Genomic DNA, 23411 nt, shown 5'->3' with positions numbered 1-23411 from the left:
TGCAAAAAGTCTCTCTTCATGAAATCCTCACAGGACACGCCTGAAGATGCCGCCTCAACACAGGCTCAACTATCCCAGCGCGAGGGTCGTACAGTACTTAGCCCGGGAACACTGGGGCAGGGGTTAAGGAAGGGTCTAGAAGGTGTGCCCAAGAAAAAGGAGAGAAAGAGATCGGGGAAGATAGCTGCCTCCAAACAAGCTAGAGCACATAGCAGCCAAATGATGCATTCTGAAGAGCGTGTACCCGTGAAAGGTGCGGCCATGTTCCATCTCACGGGCAAGCCGATGCTACCGCCGAAACCACTAGAGGCACTATCAGGGGATCTCAGGAGACTGCACGACCATGTGCTGTCGACTAAGAAAAGCCTACTAGCCTCAAAGGATCCAGGATATCCGACATACGCGGCTCGTGTGCCTGAGGGGAAGTGCTACGTCGAGACACGGCCCGCGGAGGTGTTCTTCCTGCAGTTTGACCATATCTTTGAGATGTTTCTGACAAGGCGGCTCGATTTTACAATCGTCCGCCTTTTTGCGCTACATATGAGATCTGTCATGAACAGTGAAGAAGTCTCGCAAATCTGTGTGGTGGATCCGTACTACATGCACGAGTCTTTCTTGAGTCTCGGCGACTTTGAGTGTGAAACTGCTAGGGACTACCTCCAAAACTTCATGGTACAGAATAAGGACCGGGAAATTGTCCTCGTGCCTTATCATCCAAAGTAAGTCAGTTTGAACAACCCTTTCATACATTTCAATCATTCATTCTCTCTCTATGGGGAATAATTTGAGGTGTCTTTTCCCCGCAGCAACGGGCACGCTGTCCTTATCGTTCTTTATCCGCAAGTCTCCCACGCCGTGTATTTTGACCCTTCCAGAGACTACGAGAAAAAAGACTACACCCACATAATGAATATTCTAGATGATGCTCTCCAAGGCTTCAGCTTTAGAGGTGGCCACATGCAGATCAGGAAACAAAGGAACAAGAAGATGGGTTTCGCACATAAAACTAACTTCTCCTGCATCCAAGTCCCAAAACCAAGCAAGAAGGATGGATTGTACATCCTCCATCTCATGAATCAGTTCAACACGGATCACCAAAAGCTTCGCATGAGAAGCAGAAATGATGATCATATCCACAAGTGGCTAGAATCTCATGGAGAAGCAAATTATAAACTTAGAGATGACCTCTTTTGCATCCAAAGCGACATTGCGGCGATCATCATGAAAGAAGTCGTCAATGAGAAGGGGATGTTCCACCACGGCCCTATATCGCGAGCTGACATCCGAACTCGCATAGGCATGCAACGTCTAGACCTCACGCCGTTCAAGAAGCTAGGGTCCATCCTCGATGATATGGAAGGATGGAACTTCTAGTTATTTATGATGCCGATGATGATGATATGTGTCGGTTGAACTTGTATACTATTTGTAGTGATGCAACTTTGTGATGTCCACGATCCTTGCCGAACTTGCGTAACGCTACTTTGTTAGTTTGCGTATGATGACCTGCGTACCTCTAGTTAATTAATTTGCATACTGTATGTTGCATCTAGTTGCTAACCCTTTCTTTTTCGGTGTTCTCTAGTATATTTTGTTGCATATATATGATTGTACATCCTCTTCATGAACATGCATCTCTAACAGGTACCTAGTTTCTTGATGGCGAGATGGAACTGCTATGTCGTGTACAAAGGGAAGGTTCCGGGGATGTACAACGAGTGGCATGAGTGTCAGGCGCAAGTAAATGGGTTCTCGGACGCCAGCCATAAAGGCTTCAAAAGCAGACAAGAAGGAGAAGCTAGTTACTTGAGGTTCATGCTAGCGCGAGAGAGGACTCGTAACCACCATCTCATGTACTGCATAGTTCCGCTCTCACTCATAGTGATAGCTCTTCTCGCGTATACCTTTGTTTAGATGGATGACGTTGTAGTTGCAAGTATTCGAGACTTGCATGTATCACTATTTTCGAGATGATGACAAGATACCACTTTGTGTTGGATGATGATTATGATGAGACTATTTGTATGTATATGCTATGATTACATTTGTGGTCTCGCAGGCATTTGTATGTGTATCATGATGACATTTGTATGTGCTAAAGATTCTTCTATAAAGCCTGTTCAAATACAAAACAAATATGCCGAAAAAACAAAAAACTACTAAAATTAGCAGTAGCGATTGCAGAAAAGTTAGCAGCAGCGCGGTTGTAGCAGTAGCGCGCATAGGGGAAGCGCGCTATAGCTATTAGCAACAGCGAGGTTCCTTTAAGCGCGCTGCTGCAACACTTGTGTAGCAGTAGCGCGGGTGGACCAGCGCTACTGCTATACGTTAGCTGTAACGTTAGCTGTAGCGCCTTATTGGTAGCGCGGGTACCCGCGCTGCTGATAGGCCTAAAACCCGCGCTGCTGCTAGCCTTTTCCCTAGTAGTGATATCTGCTCAAATCATCTGTGAAGGTGAGAAAATAGTGATACCCGCCGCGAGCCTCAATATTCATTGGACCACATACATCAGTATGTATGATTTTCAACAAATATGTTGCTCGCTCCATTGTTCCGGAGAATGGCGTTTTAGTCATCTTGCCCATGAGGCATGATTTGCAAGTACCAAGTGATTCTAAAAGTCCATCAGCATGGAGTTTCTTCATGCGCTTTAAACCAATATGACCCAAACAGAAGTGCCACAAATAAGTTGCACTATCATTATCAACTCTGCATCTTTTGGCTTCAACATTATGAATATGTGTGTCACTACTATCGAGATTTAACACAAATAGACCACTCTTCAAGGGTGCATGACCATAAAAGATATTACTCATATAAATAGAACAACCATTATTCTTAGATTTAAATTAATAACCGTCTCGCATCAAACAAGATCCAGATATAATGTTCATGCTCAATGCTGGCACCAAATAACAATTATTCAGGTCTAAAACTAATCCCGAAGGTAGATGTAGATGTAGCGTGCCGACGGCGATCACATCGACTTTGGAACCATTTCCCACGTGCATCGTCACCTTGTCCTTAGCCAGTCTTCGCTTAATCCGTAGTCCCTGTTTCGAGTTGCAAATATTAGCAACAGAACCAGTATCAAATACCCAGGTGCTACTGCGAGCTCTGGTAAGGTACACATCAATAACATGTATATTACATATACCTTTGTTCACCTTGCCATCCTTCTTATCTGTCAAATACTTGGGGCAGTTCCGCTTCCAGTGACCAGTCTGTTTGTAGTAGAAGCACTCAGTCTTAGGCTTAGGTCCAGACTTGGGTTTCCTCTCCTGAGTAGCAATTTGTTTGCTGTTCTTCTTAAAGTTCCCCTTCTTCTTCCCTTTACCTTTTTTTTCTTGAAACTGGTGGTCTTGTTGACCATCAACACTTGATGCTCCTTCTTGATTTCTACCTCCACTGCCTTTAGTATTGCGAAGAGCTCGGGAATTGTCTTATTCATCCCTTGCATATTATAGTTTATCACATAGCTCTTGTAGCTTGGTGGCAGTGATTGAAGAACTCTGTCAATGACACTATCAACAGGGAGATTAACTCCTAGTTGAGTCAAGTGATTATGATACCCAAACATTTTGAGTATATGCTCACTGACAGAACTATTCTCCTTCATCTTGCAGCTATAGAACTTATTGGAGACTTCATATCTCTCAATCCGGGCATTTGCTTGAAATATTAACTTCAACTCCTGGAGCATCTCATATGCTCCATGACGTTCAAAATGTCATTGAAGTCCCGGTTCTAAGCCGTAAAGCATGGCACACTGAACTATCAAGTAGTCATCAGCTTTACTCTGCCAGACGTTCTTAACGTCATCAGCAGCATCTGCAGTAGGCCTGGCACCCAGCGGTGCTTCCAGGACGTAATTATTCTGTGCAGCAATGAGGATAATCCTCAAGTTACGGACCCAGTCCGTGTAATTGCTACCATCATCTTTCAACCTTGCTTTCTCAAGGAACGCATTAAAATTCAACCGAACAACAGTATGGGCCATCTATCTACAATAACATAGACAAGCAAAATACTGTCAGGTACTAAGTTCATGATAAATTTAAGTTCAGTTAATCATATTACTTAAGAACTCCCACTTAGATAGACATCCCTCTAATCATCTAAGTGATCACGTGATCCATATCAACTAAATCATAACCGATCATCACCTGAAATGGAGTTGTTTTCAATGGTGAACATCACTATGTTGATCATATCTACTATATGATTCATGCTCGACCTTTCGGTCTCAGTGTCCCGAGGCCATATCTGCATATGCTAGGCTCGTCAAGTTTAACCCGAGTATTCTGCGTGTGTAAAACTGTCTTACACCCGTTGTAGATGAACGTTGAGCTTATCATACCCGATCATCACGTGGTGTCTCGGCACGACGAACTTTGGTAACGATGCATACTCAGGGAGAACACTTTTACCTTCAAATTTAGTGAGAGATCATCTTATAATGCTACCGTCAAACAAAGCAGAATAAGATGCATAAAGGATAAACATCACATGCAATAAATATAAGTGATATGATATGGCCATCATCATCTTGTGACTTTGATCTCCATATCCAAAGCACCGTCATGATCACCATCGTCACCGGCATGACACCTTGATCTCCATCACAGCATCGTTGTCGTCTCGCCAACTATTGCTTCTACGACTATCGCTACCGCTTAGTGATAAAGTAAAGCAATTACAGGGCAATTGCATTGCATACAATAAAGCGACAACCATATGGCTCCTGCTAGTCGCCGATAACTCCATTACAAAACATGATCATCTCATACAATAAATATAGCATCATGTCTTGACCATATCACATCACAACATGCCCTGCAAAAACAAGTTAGACGTCTTCTACTTTGTTGTTGCAAGTTTTCGTGGCTGCTACGGGCCGAGCAAGAACCGTTCTTACCTACGCATCAAAACCACAACGGTAGTTCGTCAAGTTAGTGATGTTTTAACCTTCACAAGGACCGGGCATAGCCACACTCAGTTCAACTAAAGTTGGAGAAACTGACACCCGCCAGCCACCTGTGTGCAAAGCACGTCGGTAGAATCAGTCTCGCGTAAGCATATGCGTAATGTCGGTCCGGGCCGCTTCATCCAACAATACAGCCGAACCAAAGTATGACATGCTGGTAAGCAGTATGACTTGTATCGCCCACAATTCACTTGTGTTCTACTCGTGCATATAACATCTACGCAATAACCTGGCTCGGATGCCACTATTGGGGAACATAGTAATTTCAAAAAAACTTCCTACACACACACAGGATCATGGTAATGTATAGCAACGAGAGGGGAGAGTGTGTCTATGTACCCTCATAGACTGAATACGGAAGCGTTAGCACAACACGGTTAATGTAGTCATACGTCTTCACGATCTGACCGATCCAAGTACCGAACGCACGGCACCTCCGAGTTCTGCACACATTCAACTCGATGACGTCTTGCGAGCTCCAATCCAGCAAAGCTTCACAGGAGAGTTTCGTCAGCACGACGGCGTGGTGACAGTGATGATGATGCTACCGACGCAGGGCTTCGCCTAAGCACCGTTATGATATGATCGAGGTGGAATATGATGGAGGGGGGCACCACACACGGTTAAGAGATCAATGATCAATTATTGTGTCTATGGGGTCCCCCTGCCCCCGTATATAAAGGAGCAAGGGGAGGAGGCGGCCAGCCAGGGAGAGGCGTGCCAAGAGGGGGAGTCCTACTCCCACTAGGAGTAGGTCTCCTCCTTTTCCTAGTAGGAGTAGGAGAGGGGGAAGGAAAGGGAGAGGAGGAGAAGGAAAGAGGGTGCCGCCCCCCCTTGCCCTAAACCAATTTAGTTTGGGCCTTGGGGGGCGCGCCCCACACTCCTCTTGCTGCCCTCTATTTTCCACTAAGGCCCATGTAGGCCCATTAAGTCCCCCGGGGGTTCCGGTAATCCCTCCGGTACTCCAGTATATGTCCGAAACCTTCCGGAACCTTTCCGGTGTCCGAACATAATCGTCCAATATATCGATCTTTACGTCTCGACCATTTCGAGACTCCTTGTCATGTCCTTGATCATATCCGGGACTCCAAACTACCTTCGGTATATCAAAACACAAAAAACTCATAATACCGATCATCATCGAACTTTAAGCGTGCGGACCCTACGGGTTCGAGAACTATGTAGACATGACCGAGACACGTCTCCGGTCAATAACCAATAGCGGAACCTAGATGCTCATATTGGCTCCCACATATTCTACAAAGATCTTTATCGGTCAAACTACATAACAACATACGTTGTTCCCTTTATCATCGGTATGTTACTTGCCCGAGATTCGATCGTCGGTATCTCAATACCTAGTTCAATCTCGTTACCGACAAGTCTCTTTACTTGTTGGGTAATACATCATCCCGCAACTAACTCATTAGTAACAATTCTTGCAAGGATTATAATGATGTGCATTACTGAGTGAGCCCAGAGATACCTCTTCGACAATCGGAGTGACAAATCCTAATCTCGAAATATGCCAACTCAACAAGTACCTTCGAAGACACCTGTAGAGCACCTTTATAATCACCCAGTTACGTTGTGACGTTTGGTAGCACACAAAGTGTTCCTCCAGTAAACGGGAGTTGCATAATCTCATAGTCATAGGAACATGTATAAGTCATGAAGAAAGCAATAGCAGCATACTAAACGATTAAGTGCTAAGCTAACGGAATGGGTCAAGTCAATCACATCATTCTCCTAATGATGTGACCTTGTTAATCAAATAACAACTCATGTCTATGGCTAGGAAACATAACCATCTTTGATCAACGAGCTAGTCAAGTAGAGGCATACTAGTGACACTCTGTTTGTCTATGTATCCACACATGTATTATGTTTCCGGTTAATACAATTCTAGCATGAATAATAAACATTTATCATGATATAAGGAAATAAATAATAACTTTATTATTGCCTCTAGGGCATATTTCCTTCACCTTCGACGTACTCGAACTTGAGTCTCTGGTAACTAAGCTCAGGCCCATTAACCAGCTCACCTAAATTTCTTTTGTCTTTTTAGTGAAAAAACTAACCTTTGCAATACAGGAAAACCAAGAGAGTGTATATAAAACATATTATTCATGATGATTCTTTGCCACATTTTTTAGTGTATCATTCACACGATAAGGATAATTTGGTGTACGACATGAACACCCCTTTGTAAAAACCTCGTAATAAATATGTAGTTACCTAGTAGCATATGCTACATTATAATGAATGCCAACTTTTCAGTACACAATTGGTAGGTAGTTATTCTTTTTGTTGGTTATTACTTGTATGTACACGCATTTTGATCCATGAAACAAAAGTTATTGAAACATATACTCCCGTAACTTTCGTGTAAATAGTGGTAGCTTATACACTGGGGTACAAATACCGTGGTAACTTTGACCTGGAGAAGTAGTTGTTGACACATACCTTGATAATTTCTGTGTAAATAGGATGGTAATATATGCACCGCAAACCTGATAACTTAGTTATAAACACAACGATAACTTTGATCGGGAAAAAAGCGTATTGAAAACATACCCCGGGGCACTTCTGTGTAAATAAATGGTAATACACACACCAGGGGCCTGGTAACTAACGTACAAACACCATGGTAATATTGAACCGGAGAGAAAAATAGTTGTTGAAACCATATCCCTCGTAACTTCTATGGAAATAGCTTGGTAATACATGCACCTAGACCTGATAAATCAGGTACAAACATCATGATAACTTTTTAACCAGGGGGAAAAATTGTTGAAAACATGCCCCGATAACTTCTATGTAAATAGCATGGTAATATATGAATCACATACCTGACTTAAGCACAAACTCCATGGTAACTTTTGACCGGAGCAAAAACATTGTTCAAACAGCGTGGTAACTTTGGCCCCGGGGGAGGAAGTTGTTTGAAAACATACCCTTAACAACTTATGTGTAAACAACGTGGTAACATACGGACCGCGGGCGTGTCACGCACAAACCCGGGGTAACTTTGACCTGGACAAAATTGTTGAAAAATACACCCCAATAATTTATGTGTAAATAACATGATAATATACACACAATAGAGGTGATGACTCACATACAAACACCGGTAATTTTTGGACCTGGGCAAACATTGTTGAAAAATACCCCCTGGTAATTACAGTGTAAATAACATGATAATATTCGCACAACAGATCTGATAACTCACATACAACACCACGGTAACTTTTTTACCCGATGGAAAAAAGTTGTTAAAGCATACCCTGATAATTTTCTATGTAAATGTCATGATGATAACTTCCATACAAACACTATGGTAGCTTTTGACCCGAGGAAAAATTGTCGGAAAGACATATGCCGGTAACTTCCGTGCAAATAGCGTGGTAGTATAGGCATAGCAAAGCCGATGACTGACTTAGTTTATGTGTGGTAACTTTTGCTCCAAAAAAAGTTGTCGAAATGTATTAACATGGGATCTAGTTTCAAAGATCTTGTCCCGAATTTTTTTTATATAAAAACAGTTTTTCGATCGGAGCGACAGTTTGAGCTACAAAATATTTTGAATTTTATTTTTACATGGAATCTTTGCTAACATCAGCTATTTTGTTTTTTCTGCATGCATGCACCAATTGAAGAAGGAAATGATCGCTTTGGCCGAACCACGTTCGCTTATGCCCGCTCTGCTGTTGTTGCTTTTTGCATCTGGAATTCATTCGGATCTATCACAGTATATGAAACGTTTGGATTGTATCACAGTCCTTTTCTTATACATCGGAAACATTTTTGCTATATTCATTTAACATTCTCAAAATGATGATTAACATTTTTTTCTGTTAAGTGTTTTTTATAATACGTTTATTTAGAATAATTGGAAGTATAAAAAAATAAAAAAAAAATAAAAAAGCAAAAAAAATGTAAAAAAAACTGTGTAAGAAACCAGCTGTTTTGAGGCCTGCCATATGTCTCATGAGATTTTTTTGAGAAGAAGCTATAATTGAGATGAAAGAGTCCTCCTCGTTGGCGCCTTATGCGCTGCTTTTGCGTGCTAGTGCTCACATCCCAGCTCACTTGGGCCGGCCCATTTAGCTGGATCGACTCCCTTCCTTCGATCGTTCCTTCTGTCGCTCGACAAACAGAAACCTCGCTGCTCGCTGGTTCGATTCAATTGACACGTTGGTCGTTCAATTCAGTTGTCCGTTAAACTATTGACCTATTCGCAGTTGGCAGTGTGGACTTTTCAAAAAAAAGAAACATCAATTTCGAAAAAGAATTCCTCAATTTGAAAAAGTTCATCGATTTTCAAAAAAAGTTTATCAAATTTTGGAAAAAGTTAACAAAATTTGGAAAAAAGTTCATCGATTTTGATTAAAAAGTTCATCACTTCTCAAAAAAGTTCATCGATTTTGAAAAAATTTCACCAATCTTGAAAAAAGTTCATCGGATTTGAAGAAAAGTTCATCGAATTTGAAAAAAGTTCATCAAAGTTGAAAAAAGTTCATCAAAGTTGGAAAAAAGTTCATCATTTTTTTAAGTTCACAGAATTAGAAAATAGTTCGTCAAATTTAAAAATAGTTCATAGAATTTGCTAAAAGTTCATCGATTTTGAAGAAGAAGTTAACGAATTTGAAAAAAGTTCATCGAACCTAGGAAGAAAAATAAAGAAACTAGAAAAACGAAAACAGAAGAAAAAAGACAAAGAAGAAAAGAAGAAAATATATGGATGTTAGCATGATTGTTGGGGATGGCGGGGTGGCTACTGCAGCCTGTTATTAACCAGGAGGCTGCTGGTTCGTGTCACAGGACTAGCAGATTCTTTTTTGCGTTTTGATAAACACAGAGAGAAATGGCTACATGGGCCGGCCCAGAGGAGAAGGGGGGTATGCGCCCGTTTGCGAATTCTACTGTAGCGGGCGCAGAGGGCGCCGAATAGGATTTAGCGAGATGAAAGTGCGCCCCGCGCGAACTAGGAACTGTCCTCATCTGCACCATGTCATTTCGGGTTTCCAATGGGCATCTCCTCTCAATCCAGGGTAGCACTATTTCTCGCTTATTATGGCGAGACCTAGCATGCTCTCACGTCAGGCTTTTCCCTAAATGGGCCGGCCCAGGTGTCAGGAGGCTACTACTTTGTTTTTTTGTGCCTTTCTATTTTTTACTTATGTTTATATTTCATATATTCTAAATAAATATATTCCAAAAACACTTTTTTTGAGGGGATTACACAAAACACTTTACATATAAGCATTAAAAAAATTTAACCAAGCATTTCGAAATGTTAAATGTGTATAAAGAAAATGTTTCTCATGTATACAAAAATATATGATATATGTGAAAAAAGTATATCATTTATTTAAAAATGTTAATCAATCATTTAAATAAAACTAAACAAGTATTTAAAAATGTTAATCAAGCATTTGAAAAGTGTTAAATGTGTATAGAAAAAATGATGACCATGTGACGAATTTGTGTTTTAAAAATGTTAATCAAGCATTTTAAAGGATAAAAAATTATTTAAAAAAGTAATATTGACCATGTATTCAATAAATGTTATTCTCATATCGAAAATGTGTTAATCAAGCATTTGAAAAATGTTAAAAATGTGTATATAAAAAATGTTAACCATGTATTAAAAAATGTAACCAAGCATTATTTTTAAATGTGTATAAGGAAAATATTTCTCCTGTATATGAAAAAATATACAACGTGTGTGGAAAAAATTGAGCCTATATTAAGTATATTTAGTCAAGCATTTGAGAAAATGTTTAAAAAGTATTTTAAAAAATGTTAATCAAGCATTTGAAAAAGTTAAATGTGTATAAAAAATGTTGACCTGCATTAATAAATTTCTTAATCATGTATATGAAAAATGTTAATCAAGCATTTAAAAATGTTAAAAGGTGAATAGATAAAATGTAGACCATGTATTAAAACATGTTAATCTTGTATTTGGAAAATGTTAATCAAGATTTTAGAAAGTGTTAAAATGTGTATAAAAAATTGTTGCCACGTATTGAAAATATTAAACTTTTATTTAGAAAATGCAAGGAGTGTGTTTAAAAAATGCTCTTGATGTATATGAAAAAGTAAGAATGAAAACCAACATAAAAAAAATAAAAACAATGAAATCTGAAAAACAAGCAAAAAAGGAAACAGAAGAAATAATTGCAAAAAAATGGAAAACAAGAATAGAAACAGATAATAATAATAAAACAAAATTGAAAAAAGAAAAAGAAAGAAAATGAGTGTAAACCGTGCAGGAAAAAATGAACTGAAGAAATCGTAGGGAAAAAGAAAGAAAAGAAAGATACCTGTGAAATCCGAGAAAAAACAGGGAAAACCAATCAAAAACAAAGGAAACAAAACCAAAGAAATCCTTAAGAAACAAAGAAAATTGAAAAAGAAGAAAGGAAAAAGAGAGGGAAAATAATGAAGAAAACTGGACGAGAACCAGCGAACGATCGATCTAGAAAACAGCAAAGGAGGAAAAGCGTTCAGAGAGAGACGAGAAGCGAGAATAGTTCTCGCGCTCAATCCAGCCGATCCACACAATCATCTGTCACCGGGCCGCCTGTAAAACCACGCTTCCGGGCCGTGGAGGCGCTACAGTCCAGCCTGTTCGGCCCGTGCAGCACGAAAACCACTTCCACCACGGCGTACCAGCAAGCACGCTGCAACTCTCCCGGCGCGCGGCCGGCGAGGGCCAGCATCCGCGGCGAAGGGGAGCGAGAAGGAGGCCGCGCGCTTCTTCTCGTTCCTCTCTCACCGGCGGCGGCCGTCCCATTCGAGGCGGCTCGATCTGGTTCGGTTCGGTTCGGTGGAGACCACCCCTCGTCCATCCCGCGCTGCCGCTCACTAGCCACCAACCAGGCAGTGGCCGTCGCCGTCGCCCATTGCCATTACCGGCTAGCCTGGTAATTTCTGATGCACCCCTTCCCTCAGCTTTTCTCCGTCCGCACAGTGCTCGCTTCTCTCACATTGTTCCGCTGAATTGAAATAGCTGCAGTTCGCTGTTGCTCTAGGTATACGATCAGGATGTCTCTCTGTTACGGTACCGTTGATCCCCTTATCAACATTGTCCTCTTGTTGATCGATTCCCTTATTTCAGTTGTTAAATATTGATGACTACCTATGTAGCAGTGGTCTTTGAGCTCCTCTCAGCAATTATTGTCACTTGTGCCTATGTTGTTTGATCATTGATTTATCTTAATAGCTTAAAACTATAACAGTGAATCCAACCGGCAAATCAATAAATAAGATCTTGAATAGTTTGCACAACTTTTTTATTTTATGACTCACCGCAAATTATTTCCTTTGTCTTTATAAGTTATAACCATTGGTCCAACGTCTTTGTGAAGTCTGAAATGTTCTGGTAAGTATGATATCTATTTCAGTGTTGTTGCCTTTAGCATGGACACTTGAAAATATGTGGAGGAAAGCAGGGGAAATGACCGATACTACTGGAAGAATTCTTCTTTGTATCATATATTATGTTGCCCTCTCACAGCATGTAACAAGTATTGGCATAATCAAGCTGGATACTTGACAATTCAAGATTTCAAATGGTCCTGATTGCCTCCAAGAAACAGCAAGAGGAAGCACCGACTAACAAGTAACATGCTGCAATATCATCTGAACCAAAGGTTATAGCATTGATGCTGGACGCCTTCAGTTGTCATGGAAGCTTTGTTTGTAAGCCATCTCCGTGTAACTTAATAAGGGCCTAGATGACAGCTTGGAACCTGGGACAAACATATACATATAACCTCGTCCAATATGTAGCAGTTAGTTTGCAAGTGAGTTTGAGTTGTCCATGTAGCATAAGCACTTGTGTTTGAGTTGTCCAATATACCTCGGTAAGCATTCTGATGGCTGCTTTTCCAGTAGGATAATCACTTGTGTTTGAGTTGTCCATGTTTTTTGCCTGCAATTCATCTCAGGTATCAATTAATGTAAGATGACCTAGAGTTTTGCAGCTGCCATACGTACATCTTTGTTTGGGTAGGTTGTAATGCTGAACTTAATAAATCTTTCTTTGGGTAGGTTCTAATGCTGAACTTAACAAATCTTTGTTTGGGCCGTTAACTTAAGCTTCTGTGCTGAACTTAATAAATCTTTGTTTCGGCCGGTAACTTGAGCTTCTGTGCTGAACTTAATAAATCTTTGTTTAGGCCGATAACTTGAGCTTGTATGCTGAACTTACAAAAGAGTTTTCATCAGTTAAATGGAATAAAAGCAAAGGAGTCAGGAATTTTTTAGAAGTGACAATTACTTGGCACGGCTGAATGCTAGAAACTGTGTTCCATGAAGGGTTGATTGGGAATATGTTTTTTTGGTGCCATGCAGTACAATCCTTAGTTTGTCTTTTGCTGATCTTCGTTTGTTCTTGAATTCTTAAATATAGTGACAGCCTCTGCATATACTCTGCTGAGTACTAGCAACTCTTTCCAAGATAGTGATTAAGTGAATAATTATTTTGTTTTCGAATAATCTTACATCCATCACGTCCAGCTTGCACCATACCATTTCCAACATTATTTATGTCAGTAGTCAAACTTTTATAGGATATGTAAGGTTTGTTTCATTATTTTGTAAAGGACCTTAGGAAGGCATTGGTGTATTTGCAAGTTAAGTTGAATGAAGCAATGATAATTTATTTGGAGGACCAATCCAGGTGAGCATGATTGAAAGGGTCAGCTATATCGAAGTGACATATGTGCAACATAAGATAAGGATACCAAACTCAACCTAATTATTTTCTTACTGTCCTGTGCTGCAAGGTGTCAACTAGACTAGATATATTATGCTTATTTGCACTCTCTTTTCATTGCAAATTATATATTATCATGACCACAAATTCGGTTATACCCGTGCATGTATAAGCTAGTTGAATTTGCCTAAGAACAATTGAAACTATATGATTACGATTTTTTGTATCCATTGATTTCGTGTTTATATACAGCTTAAATACGGAACCTGCTATCATTGAGATGTAATACCACTTATGTCATTAAGCAGTATCCTGGGTACATACTGAGTCCATTCACTGTCCTCTCTACACTAAATAGAGTATAATGTTGCTGAATTATCCTTCTCTCGAGCTTCTCAGTGTCAGACATCAAGTATAAAAATTCTGTATGCACTAGACTGACAGATGTTCGTAATGATCTCATGAGGATTTATGCTTATGATGTGATGATCTGTTTGGAATCTGGACTGCATCCTTTCTATTTCATCTTCTATCATGAAGTCTATACTCCAATGACTTCTGTCCAAATGTTTATTTCAGGTGAAAGAATCTTACACTGACATCTGCTATTTGGGTAGCTGCTTGGCTCGTATGAGCACGGATGCATATCAACCCACGAGCTATATGAGGCCCAGCGTGGTGAGGATCTTCCTATTTTGAGCTATTCGGTGATGATCTAAATGTTTCCTTTAATAGCCAATAGGTGAGATCGAAGATTTCTCATCTAACATCTAGTTTATGTTATCTCCATGAAAGTTCTGGCAATCGGAAGTATGGTCTCTGAAAATGACTCCTCAAAGGCCAACCCACTCGTATGGCTGGAAAGATGAAAGAATTTTTATGTTGATATGTTCCTGTCAGTCAACAGTAAGGTTGCCATATTTATATGGCATCAGGATTCTTTATCTCGGTATTTACTGTAGTGTGCAATGCCTTTGTGGACTCCAAAGCCACTCCTGTAGTTATCTAATCAATCAACTGGCCCGCTAGCCCAAATACTTTTGTTATATTTACAGTATGATATAAATATAATGGTACACCTCAGATTGGACTGACAACGAGATGTGGTGTAGATGGACATCAAAGTGAAATGATAAAACATGTCCCTTTCAAAAGAACTTAGACTCCACCAGTATGGAATATTTATCTTTAACGTCAGCTGTGGACATACTGAGCTCCAGTCCTGCACGCAGTACGTGGTACGGGATGCTCATTAAAGGTCTCCCCATCTTACAATTGTGATGCAATTTCAGCATCTATATATGATTTTGCTTGGAACTTCTTTATCATGTAGTTCGGCTCCTGTTCATAACAAGGCTAGTTAGTGCATGCAATAATTCACACAAGCTTGCGATCTGATTCCCTCACGAATTGCTTTACTAACAGTGGAGATATTGGTGTGCCATACACAATGCTTATAATAAAGCACTGTTCAATGCAGAAGTCTAGGGTACAAAGGAGGTGGGTAATGGGAAGAGGGGTCCCATAGCAATGTTAACCATGAGAGATGGGTTGGTTATTGAGGCCATGTGCAACGGGAGGGCACAAGTGGGGAACAGGGATTGCACGGGATAACATGGGAGCCATGTCTCTCCATGTTGCCTAGTGTGTATTTGTGTATAGCTTTCATTCTTGGCTGGACTCCTCTGGCAAGGGAATAGCCACCACCAAACTCATAATTCCCCGCACTTCGGCTTTACATCTCTCTTACCCTTTTCCTACCTCTAGTAGCAACCAGATGAAATAGAAGCTTTACTATTTGCCCCCTTTTCCATTTTACTTTTGCGGATCCCATTCCAACTGGTGGTCATCCTTGCGGCGATGTGCAAGAGAATTTTTTCTGAGGATGGTGTGTAAGAGAATTCGTTCTTTCGGACGCGATGCTTTGTTGAGTTAGGGTTTTCGACAAAGTGAACAAAATCGATTCCTTGAAAGCTACCAAGTAGTTAGATGGCTCAGCTTTGAGCTCGAAGTATTTCGGCATCTCATCATCTATTGTTGCCTACTGAACCTAGATGAGTTGCAGGCCAGGGCCTTGCATGCTATGGTCATGGATGGATGATTGTGCATGCCGCCAGAAAGTTTTACTCACGGTGTATAGTTATAGACCGAAGGCGCAAGCTGCACCCGGCTTTATTTTTTGATTAATAAAGCCCATAATGGGAACCATGAACATAGACTTACAGAACTGAAAGAAAAAACAAAGACTGGGGAGCACCATTAAGATGAAATGCATGTCAGAGAGAACTGCCTCCTATGCACCAGAGCCTCAGTGCGCTCGCTGAATCATGAGACAAGACAACCTGAGCAGGCACACCAGCAATTTTCACCTCACTTCACTTGTAACTAAGCAATTATGGTGAAACAGACTTCCGATTGGCAGTTTTCTGGTGTGTGGCTTTCCACTGCCCTGTAATAACAATAACACTCGAGTATGATAGCTTTAGGTGATTGTACCTTTTGTGGAACAAACTTTGGGGAGAAATATTTGCTGTAACCATGATGTGCAACAGTACAAGCAAAATGTTGGCACTTTAACCAAACGAGAAGGAAGCTGGGCCTGTCTTTATATGAGTATGGCCAATTTTTTCCACCGTGAGGTCTGAGATGGCGAAGACAAGAACATTTTGGCGATTAAAAGCCTATTTGTCAGTTGGGACTTGGGATATTGGTTTGGTCCAGCTCATATGTACTTTCATCTGTTTTTGGTTATATTCCAGCCCAGTGCCAGCTCTTCAGTTGCCTCGTTGTCGAGCGTCAACAATCTTGCGTGAGTCATAGAAATCCCAAGGTATGTTGTGCCAAAACATTTCTACACACAATTCCTATTTTTCTGTCGCATCCACTATTTTAACCCATTTGCAGGCGGTGTACATTTGCGTATGGAAGTCCAATCTGATTGCTCAAGAAACCTGTGTTATTATGGCGTTCATGTGTACACACACAGGGGCAACCAAATTGGCTGGCCCTCTTTCATTGTGGCCGTTGAAGTATTGTTGTCAACAGTTGGTCCTAACTTCACTTGTTGGGTAGGCGCTGGCTCAAAAGGTTAATGGAGTACACCAATATAACTTTGTACAGATGCACACCGCACAATTGGTTATGGAGTGTCAACAGTTGGCAAAGATTAACACGCCAAGCCAATGACAGCTCCCGTCCTGGACGCTAACAGTCTTGGATTTTTGTCGCAACAGAAAATGGTCCTGCTCCCAGCCCAGCCATAATCAGGATAGAGCCAGTTCATGCTTTCCTCTGAAGAAAGAAGCTTCCTTTTCTCCTCAGACATGGCCAGGCTAATCCGCTGTAAATGACTGGGGTACTACATGCAGTGCAGGCGTTAGGAGCGGAGCGGTTGGTTGATACGCAGATTGGTTTGGCATTTGTCGAAGACAGGGAAGGGAATCCAAATCCAGGCTCTGATCTGCTGGGATCGATGCTGTTTCTTCAGGGGCAAGTGAAGCCCGTCCGTCATGATTTTACCAGCTTCAGAGTCACGCCTTGGCATGTGATCTGATCGGCGGTATGCAAGATTTGTGGCTAACTTGCTCATGATCTTGTGGTCCAGATGCACAAGCAAACTGGATTTGTGGTTTATCTTGCAAGGAACGATGGATCTATTGAATTAGTTGCTTCCAAGTTTGAAAACGACAAAGGTGAAAAAAAAAAGATGGTGATGTTTAGACCGTCTCCAGCACAGCGGGACCATGAGAGATTATTCTTCGCTGGACCATAATCTCGTAATGATACCTTACATCGCTACGCTAGGGGTCACTTTAATATCCATTTATACACCTCTCTATTAACTTAATCTGCTTTTCCCAATGTATTAACTTGGTTAATTATGAACTGTGATTTTGTAATTCACACGATCTCTCGGTATGCCCATTATTGAAGTAATACTCCCTCTGTAATTCTTTATAAGACATTTTTACAGTCCATGACACTATCAAAAAAACTATTGAATTCAGTCACCGACTAGTTGCTCCAAAAGTCCGAATTGATGAAGAGAAATGGGTAATATATTTCAACAAAACCGTTTTGTATTAAGTTACAGAGTGATTACTATATGCGAGACGGTTCCGTTGTGTTGAACCGTCGGAACAGGTTTACTATACTGTACTCTTTTTGATTGAAAAGTACTCATATCTGATGTTCTACATAATTTTACCTTTTCGTTAATAAAATTCTCAAGTACCCTGCGGCAGAGCCTTTAAAAGGTAAATCGAAATGTTCGCCATGAATGCCTTTTCTGGGTACTTCCTTGGTGCATGCATGCACAACTAAACTAAGCTAGTCTTGCAGCCTTCTGTGACACTGACACCACAGAATACGACACACACAGCTCCCCAACGTTGAAAGCAGCATTTTTCTTATTCTTAAAATATAATTATTATCATCCTCATTATTTATCTGTTTCAACCGTGTTTCACTGGAAAAGGTAGTTGGAATCGTCCTAACTTCCCAACTTCCCAGAGGTTTGCCCGGAAATGCCCAGTGGGTCTCGAGTCCTAATGGACCTAAAATGGAAAAAAATATTTTTAGAAATTGCAAACAGACTAAAAACATTTTGATTTTTTTGGAATTAAACATTATCAGGTCTTACACCCAGGTATTACAAATCCTCTTCCGCCCCTACCCAGTTTATTCTAGAAGACCAATATTTTTTTTTATATTTTTAGAAGTCTACTTATCAAGGCTTATTTTTTTAGGGGGTTATCAAGTCTTAATTAGTAGGCATCTAAAATAAATAAATTTGGTTGAGTTTCTAGAAAAAGCTGGAAAGCTGGGTAGGGATCAACTTATTCTAGAAGCTAGCAAAAGGACTTACCCTAATACATCCATTTCTATTCATATCTGCTACAAATAGTTTCGAATGGGGGAGTACTGCATAGTACAATAATTCTGTAAGAATATACTTATATAGTTATTAATGGAGGTACCCGCAAAAAAGTTATTAATGGAGGGAGCGAATAAAAATTAGACGCAAGCTAACAGGTGAAAAGAAACTAGCACATCATGATGTCTCTATCAGGCGGCATATTAAGCCGTTGATTAATAGTTTAGGTTTGCGTAGGAGTCGTACGGCCTCGATCCAAATGCTAGCTGCTCTTTGATCTTATCATTTCAGCTGCGACCCAATCATTTTACCATCACCCTTTCTAGCACTGAGGTGCTGCCTTTTCTCTTTACCGGTTTGTTGTCCTAGTTAGGCCTAGGATGATTGATACCTTCCCCCTTTTATACTCTTTCTACGAGAAACCCGTTTATAGTCACCCATGTTTTTGCACCGACATATTACCTCCGTCCCAAATTACTTGTTTTTGATTTGTCTAGATACGAATATAGCTAAGACAAGTAATTTAGGATGAAGGGAGTACTATAGCTTACCCATTTCCTTCTCTTCTGAATTCGGGTTTAGCTAACTATGAATTAAACCTCGTTTGCATGTTCATCCAAGGAAATGTTTCAATAAGAGAAGTTTGTCAATTTTGCTGGCAAATATGTAGCTATAGTTTGTTATAGCTTTATGAAATGGTATATACTACTTTTTGTCTTGACGAGCAAGACATATAACCATTATATGCAGCACGTTGGTTGGTAGCTATACCTCCGGTCTTTATAGTCCAGGTAGATGAGTATCAGCATTTTTTCTTCCTCTTTCGACGAAACTCTTCCAGTGGCGCAAGTGCAATCAACCATGTCATTTTCAGTTAATAGTGTGGCATTAATCATAACCGGGTCACTTGATACATATAACTGAAGTCCTGAAGGGTAACTACAACCATGACTCTAATTAAGCGGCTCGTATGGGTTAACTAAATGGCGTTACCTAACATAGAGACCACCAACGAACGCAAGGTATCCATGTACACATCGTGGAACCAATTTTTACACAAACATGTGGCAATTAGTCCATAATTACAGTAGAAGCATGGCGTAAGTATATATAGATTTTTTGAACCCATATCACCACCATATATGGCCTTGGTCAAACATTCATGCTTTTACCCTTTTGTGTGAGAATTGCTACGGGGTAAAGATAACAGATGTGGTGGGGTGAGGGGTGTTCATCTACAACCACCACCACTACATATATAAACGCTCATCTAAGACGAGACCGCTCATTAAACCTGTCTTTGATAACACCGCATATAGTTTCTACTTTAGAATTGTGGGATCGATTTTCAGATGATTCTCTCAATACACGAACACTACAAGAAACTTGTTAATTCATGATGAATTCCTTGTGACGTTCCTGTAATCCATCACCGATGCTGGTTTGCCCTGACCCATCACGAATACCGTCACTGATTAGTAAGATGCAATTGGGTCAGAAAACAACAGCGCCTTGATGACAGACGTCATGCTACTGCCACGAAAACTACCACGAATCGACCAAGTGGGGTTAGTCGGGCCTAGCATTTTTTTTTCAATATACACCATCCATACCATCATGGATTGTGCTCCTACTGATGTGGCATACATGGCCCTGATTCTTCCATTTTGCATCATGCTTTTATATTGATATTTATTGCATTATGGGCTGTTATTACACATTATGTCACAATACTTATACATATTCTCTCTTATTTTACAAGGTTTACATGAAGAGGGGGAATGCCGGCAGCTGGAATTCTGGACTGGAAAAGGAGCAAATATTAGAGACCTATTCTGCACATCTCCAAAAGTCCTGAAACTTCACGGGAGCACGTTTCAGAATATATAAAAAATATTGGGCGAAAGAAGTACCAGAGTGAGGCCACCCACCCCCCACGAGGGTGGGAGGCGTGCCCTACCCCCCTTGGCGCGCCTCCCTACCTCGTGGGCCCCCTGGTGGCCCTCTGATGCCCATCTTTGGCTATATGAAGTCTTTCGTTGAGAAAAAATCATAAGCAAGCTTTCGAGACGAAACTCCGCCGCCACGAGGCAGAACCTTGGCGGAACCAATCTAGGACTCCGGCGGAGCTGTTCTGCCGGGGAAACTTCCCTCCGGGAGGGGGAAATCATCACCATCGCCATCACCAACGATCCTCTCATCGGGAGGGGGTCAATCTCCATCAACATCTTCACCAACACCATCTCATCTCAAACCCTAGTTCATCTCTTGTATCCAATCTTTGTCCCAAAGCCTCAGATTGGTACCTCTGGGTTGCTAGTAGCGTTGATTACTCCTTGTAGTTGATGCTAGTTGGTTTACTTGGTGGAAGATCATATGTTCAGATCCATTATGCATATTAATACCCCTCTGATTATGAACATGAACATGCTTTGTGAGTAGTTCTGTTTGTTCCCGAGGACATGGGAGAAGTCTTGCTATAAGTAGTCATGTGAATTTGGTATTCGTTCGATATTTTGATGAGATGTATGTTGTCTCTCCTCTAGTGGTGTCATGTGAACATCGACTATATGACACTTCATCATTGTTTGGGCCTAGAGGAAGGCATTGGGAAGTAATAAGTAGATGATGGGTTGCTAGAGTGACAGAAGCTTAAACCTTAGTTTATGCGTTGCTTCGTAAGGGGCTGATTTGGATCCATATGTTTCATGCTATGGTTAAGTTTACCTTAATACTTCTGTTGTAGTTGCGGATGCTTGCAATGGGGGTTAATCATAAGTGGGATGCTTGTCCAAGGAAGGACAATACCCAAGCACTGGTCCACCCACATATCAAATTACCAAAGTACCCAACGCAAATCATATGAGCGCGATGAAAACTAGCTTGACGATAATTCCCATGTGTCCTCGGGAGCGTTTTCCTTTATATAAGAGTTTGTCCAGACTTGTCCTTTGCTACAAAAAGGATTGGGCCATCTTGCTGCACCTTGTTTACTTTTATTACTTGTTACCCGTTACAAATTACCTTATCACAAAACTATCTGTTACCGATAATTTCAGTGCTTGTAGAAAATACCTTGCTGAAAACCTCTTATCATTTCCTTCTGCTCCTTGTTGGGTTCGACACTCTTACTTATCAAAAAGGCTACGATAGCCCCCCTACACTTGTGGGTCATCAAGACTCTTTTCTGGCGCCGTTGCCGGGGAGTGAAGCACCTTTGGTAGGTGGAATTTGGTAAGGAAAAATTTATATAGTGTGCTGAAATTTACTGTCACTTGTTACTATGGAACATAATCCTTTGAGGGGTTTGTTCAGGGTATCTTCGCCCCGACCAGTAGAGCAAATAGTTGCTCCTCAACCTACTGAAAATGTTTACTTTAAAATTCCTTCGGGTATGATAGAGAAATTGCTAGCTAATCCCTTCACAGGTGATGGAACATTACATCCCGGTTTGCACCTAATCTATGTGGTGAAGTTTGTGGATTATTTAAGCTTGCAGGTATGCTCGATGATGTTATAAAGAAGAAGGTATTCCCTTTATCTTTGAAGGGAGAGGCATTGACATGGTTTAGGCTATGTGATGATATGGGATCATGGAACTACAACCGATTGAAATTGGAATTTCATCAGAAGTTTTATCCTATGCATCTTGTTCATCGTGATCGTAATTATATATATAATTTTTGGCCTCGCGAAGGAGAAAGCATCACTCAAGCTTGGGGGAGGATTAAGTCAATGTTATATTCACGCCCCAATCATGAGCTCTCAAAAGAAATTATTATTCAAAATTTTTATGCTCGGCTTTCTCTCAGTAATCGCTCCATGCTCGATACTTCTTGTACTGGATCTTTCATGATGAAGACTATTGAATTCTAATGGGATTTATTGGAAAGAATTAAACGCAACTCTGAAGATTGGGACCTCGACGAGGGTAAGGAGTCAGGTATAACACCTAAGTTTGATTGTGTTAAATCTTTTATGGATACCGATGCTTTCCGTGAATTTAGCACTAAATATTGACTTGACTCTGAGATAGTAGCTTCTTTCTGTGAATCATTTGCTACTCATGTTGATCTCCCTAAGGAGAAGTGGTTTAAATATAATCCTCCCATTGAAGTAAAAGTAGTTGCACCTATTAAAGTTGAAGAAAATACTATCACTTATAATGATCCCGTTGTTCCCACTGCTTATATCGAGAAACCACCTTTCCCTGTTAGAATAAAGGATCATGCTAAAGCTTCAACTGTGGTTCGTAAGAGCAATACTAGAACACCTACTCCCTCTGAGAAAATTAAAGTTGAACCTAGTGTTGCTATGGTTAAAGATCTCTTGGCCAATAATATTGATGGACATGTTATTTACTTCTGTAATGAAGCTGCTAGAATTGCTAGACCTGATACTAAAAATAAACATAGACCTGTTGTAGGCATGCCTGTTATTTCTGTTAAAATAGGGATCATTGCTATCATGGCTTATGTGATATGGGTGCTAGTGCAAGTGCAATACCTCATTCCTTATACAAAGAAATTATGCATGATATTGCACCTGCTGAGTTAGAAGAAATTGATGTTACAATTAAGCTTTCCAATAGGGACACTATTTCACCCATTGGAATCGTTAGAGATGTTGAAGTCTTGTGTGGGAAAGTTAAATATCCTACTTATTTTCTTGTTCTCGGTTCTCCACAAGATGACTTTTGTCCCATTATTTTTGGTAGACCCTTCTTGAATACTGTTAATGCTAAGATAGACTGCAATAAGGATATTGTTTCTATTGGTTTAGGGGATATGTCTCATGAGTTTAATTTTGCTAAG

The 23411-nt window shown here is 40.5% G+C and overlaps 1 long non-coding RNA gene across 2 annotated transcripts; it reads left to right on the top strand.

The window, feature by feature from the left end:
* The first annotated feature begins 11671 nt into the window (after positions 1–11671).
* Positions 11672–15737, top strand: LOC123048393 (uncharacterized). Of its 2 annotated transcripts, XR_006423283.1 has the most exons (4): positions 11672–11925; positions 13609–13685; positions 14301–14399; positions 14517–15737. It is a non-coding gene; the product is annotated as an uncharacterized lncRNA (long non-coding RNA). The 2 variants fall into 2 exon arrangements; XR_006423282.1 differs by having other exon boundaries at positions 14301–15737.
* The last annotated feature ends 7674 nt before the right edge of the window (positions 15738–23411 follow it).

Source organism: Triticum aestivum, chromosome 1A (genome assembly GCF_018294505.1).
Source record: "Triticum aestivum cultivar Chinese Spring chromosome 1A, IWGSC CS RefSeq v2.1, whole genome shotgun sequence".
Taxonomy (NCBI): Eukaryota; Viridiplantae; Streptophyta; class Magnoliopsida; order Poales; family Poaceae; genus Triticum; species Triticum aestivum.
The sequence above is the reverse complement of the archived record's forward strand: the minus strand, read 5'-3'. Positions and strand labels throughout refer to the sequence as shown.